Source organism: Arachis hypogaea, chromosome 18 (assembly GCF_003086295.3).
Source record: "Arachis hypogaea cultivar Tifrunner chromosome 18, arahy.Tifrunner.gnm2.J5K5, whole genome shotgun sequence".
Taxonomy (NCBI): domain Eukaryota; kingdom Viridiplantae; phylum Streptophyta; class Magnoliopsida; order Fabales; family Fabaceae; genus Arachis; species Arachis hypogaea.
In genome coordinates this window covers 108959938-108963874 of record NC_092053.1, presented here as the reverse complement: position 1 = coordinate 108963874, position 3937 = coordinate 108959938, and the positions used below count along the sequence as shown (strand labels likewise).

The following is a 3937-nucleotide window of genomic DNA, read 5'->3' as shown; positions in this document are numbered from 1 at the left end:
TTTTATCTACTTTGTACTTTATCTACGAATATGTTAAGGACTAAACCTATATTTCAACCTTTTAAAATCTCATATATTCTTGCCGAACATAATATTATTATGCGTCGTCCATATTTACCAAAGAACCGAAAATAACAAAAGTATCTATTTGTTCTTTATAGAAACTATTGAATGGAAGAACCGTGGATAAAAAGATAATGTTCTCTTATAATATGTGTGATTTTTTATGATGATAAAATAAAAATAAAAGGCATGGAATAATATTGTGTATATTTAAGTTAATTTTAATCTTTTTTAATAACCAGATTTGTCATAACGTATTTAATAAATATTGACAGTTAATATGGATTATATATATTTTAAGTATAACATACATTTTATGATTTTGTAGGAAACAATATTAGTTTTAATTTATATATTTATTATTGGGTGTTAAAAATAAAAAGTATTTGTATTATTAGCACTTTTCAAACCTTTCTCAACTCCGACTGTGATTAGGTCTAAAAGGTTACCCATCTCGTCGAAAATAAATATAAGGTTTAATTACTCTGCAGGTCCCTATAATTTCACCGAATTTTCAATTAGGTCCCTATACTTTTTTTCTTTTCAATTGAGTCCCTATACATTATTTTTTTTCAATTTAGTCCTTATTAACGCTAAACGTTAAAAAATGTAAGTGAATTGTGAAATTACTTGTATACTCCTAGGGACCTAATTAAAAAGAAAAAAAAATATAGGGACCTAATTGAAAATTTAGAAAAATTATAAATATTCAATAAAAAATATTCCTATAATCCCTATTTAATGATTCTACGACATAAAAAATATTTCTATAATTCCTTTTATTTTATCACTATCATTTTTTTCTTATTTATATACAAATTGTACCAAAAATACTGTCTCTTTATTTTTTTGACTTTCAAAATACCTTATCTTAAGAATATACAAAAAAAATAATGGTTAAAATGAAACAGAGAAATAGTAGTAATAAGTATAATATAAAATTCAATTTTTATCACTCAAGTATTTATTATGACCAACATAATGAAAGAACTTGTATATGGCATATGGTAACAAGAATCATTGATAGAATAATAAGTAAAATTGTTTACAAAAATTGAGTTCTGTATAATTCCTCAAACAAGAGAACCAATTTGGCTGACAAAAACTCAAAAACAAGTATATTGAAGAAATGAATTTTCCTTATGGTAACAAGTACCATCCGAAAGAAATCCATCCGAAAGAAATCCCAAAAGGCTGCTTGCTCTAGCATAAACAGATATTCCATCTCCGTTGGATATGATCTTTGCCATTGCAACTGATGCCAAGTGACGCACAGGCCGTCGACAACCAAAAGTGAGCAGAGAATACAATGCATCCTCACACTGTCTTTGCCACAACAAAATATTTTCCTAGAAGATATGATAAATTGTAACATTAGAAAACACACTAAGATTTTTAATGAAAACCCAAATCAACAACAACAAATAATATCAAATGAATAGCACCAAATCTTAATTAAAAGCCAATTCTCAAAAGGTATGTTTTTTATTCCAATTTTAAGAGTGGCTGGTCTATTGAATGGACAGAAAATCCACATTGCAATGTCTGTGAAAGTTCCACCAAGTGCCGGCTGCACATGAACATAAAGCCTTGCACTTTGCAAGTCTCCACATTTGAGAAAGTCCTTTCTAGGAACAAAACCCCTGTACAAAACCCTTGGTCCATTCAATCTGCAACAACTTAGTTTCAGCTTGTATATACAAAATGATCTGGATGCACACAGCTAACGATGTTCACAGCAAAATTAAATCATAGGGATGGGGATACTTCTTAGCTCCTACTAAGAGTCCAAACAGAAAGAAGCTTTAAAAAATAAGTATGCCAAAGTAGAATTCATTTAAGACATCAATGATAGGAAACCATCATTTGCAACAAAACTTGATCATTACCTTTGTCAAGCAATTTATGCAAGTAACAAGAGTTTTCTCATCCTCACTAACCAATAGGGGGACAATAACCTGAAATATTTTAATTATTGATATCATTATTAAGTTAATAAAGTAACCCAAGTCCCATTCATTTGAAATACATTTACAAGCAAGAAGAGCCAACAAGTGAAAAATTCAAGAAATACATACACTTAAACATCTGAATAGATCATGCTAGGATAAAACAATAGTCAGGCAGTGCTCTGCTTCATTTGAGACCTGAAAACAGGACGAAATTTGCTGATTAGGAGAAGAATTAACAAGAAGACAAACAAGAACATCATAATGCTGGATACCTTAGGAACTCTATCCTTTGTTACATTAAGCAGCTTTTCAATAACAATTTCGACTGAACTTTCCATGGCATCTTTCTGGAAAGAATAAACAGAAAGATAGAACAACCTCTTATTATATTCCAAAAAGCCCATAAAAGAAATATGTATGGTTGCATTTACCAATATAGGCAAGGGCACAATGAAACAAAGTGGAGTGCATAAAAGGGGGTAAGAACCTGGTTTTTAAGCATTTCAACAAGCATTGAAAGAGCAAGCTCTCTGATTGAAGAATCTGAATCATCCAGCACCTCAAGCACAACTGTCAGAATCTGATTGAAGTACTGCAATGACGATGAAACAAACATCACAAAAGACAAAAAAGAAAAATCTAATATACTGTGCTATGCCGCAAGCCCGCAATGGTGAAATTTTCTTAGTTTTATCCCGACTGACCCCATTCTCAAAAATGTTATTATTTTTTCAAACTATTAATTAGCTCGAATTTTAATTTCTCAGGCTTGCATTCACAGTCCAAATCCCAAAATGAAAGCTTAGAATTAAAATTAAAAGAAAAAAAGATAAAACAAAAGTATCCGTCCAATGCATGTGTCCATCAGCAAGTATGAAGCTTTTTTTTTGGGGGGTACATGCTAAGACCTCCAAATTACAGGTCAATGGTGCAGCAACATCAGAAAACAACTTAGTATTATTGATAACAAATCTAAAGGAAAATTTCTAAAATAAAAAATGTATATAGATTCTGAGTAAGAAAAAATAAGGTTATTTCGCCCCTACCTAAGTTCAAGATGCAGAACTTCTTCGGAAACTGTTTGCTTAATTGCGGCCCTGATGAATAAGGCTTCGACTCCATTAACTAGCAGCAGCAATTTGAAAATTTTGCCGATTTGTGGCTGGCGGTGTGCACATTGATGAGTTTGGGGCAAGAAGGAGAGAGAAAGCTGACGTTGATTGCAACGCTGTGTGGGTCTTGTGGAGAGTTCGGAATGCTGAGATATTTGAAGGAGAAAGAACCACAACTCAAGTGATTTTTGTTACGGCATCGAAGCTCCAAGATTTGTCGCTAACACTTCCAACCTTAATTCATCTTTGTTCCGTCGACTGTTGCTGGTAGTGGATGAATGGCCTTCTTCTAGTGGCGACGAGCATGGGAGGGACGCCGAGCAGAGGAGATGCCGCAAGAGGGGACCTTACGGTGGATCCAGCGGGAGCTCAAGAAGTTAGGGCTACTGGGTTAGGATGGGGTGAGTGTGGGACAAAATAATAAGGGGTTTTTTTGGAAATTTTTAAAATATGATGGTATCTTTGATTAGTTTTTTTTTTAAATATGAGAATATTCGTTTATTTAATAGAATATTCCGTTATTTTAAACGTTTTTGTTACGGTAAGGACTAAATTGAAAAAAATTATATGGTATAGGGACTCAATTGAAAAGAAAAAAGTATAGGGACTTAATTGAAAATTTGGTGAAACTATAGGGACCTGCAGAGTAATTAAACCTAAATATAATCTAATCAATTTTCATCTGATAATGCTATACATTGGCATAATCATAGGAGAATTAACTTTAGCGAGATAACAATATGGTATTTACTTACCACAGGAGAATTTTTATATATAGAATTATCAATCAACTATGTATTGCTTCTGATG

At 32.1% G+C, this 3937-nt stretch overlaps 1 long non-coding RNA gene across 1 annotated transcript; it reads right to left on the bottom strand.

The window, feature by feature from the left end:
* Positions 1-1933: 1933 nt before the first annotated feature.
* On the bottom strand, positions 1934-3496 carry LOC112769208 (uncharacterized). Its single transcript, XR_003186397.3, has 5 exons — positions 3062-3496; positions 2503-2607; positions 2288-2362; positions 2142-2210; positions 1934-2021 (listed from the first exon to the last, which is right to left on the bottom strand). It is a non-coding gene; the product is annotated as an uncharacterized lncRNA (long non-coding RNA).
* Positions 3497-3937: the final 441 nt, after the last annotated feature.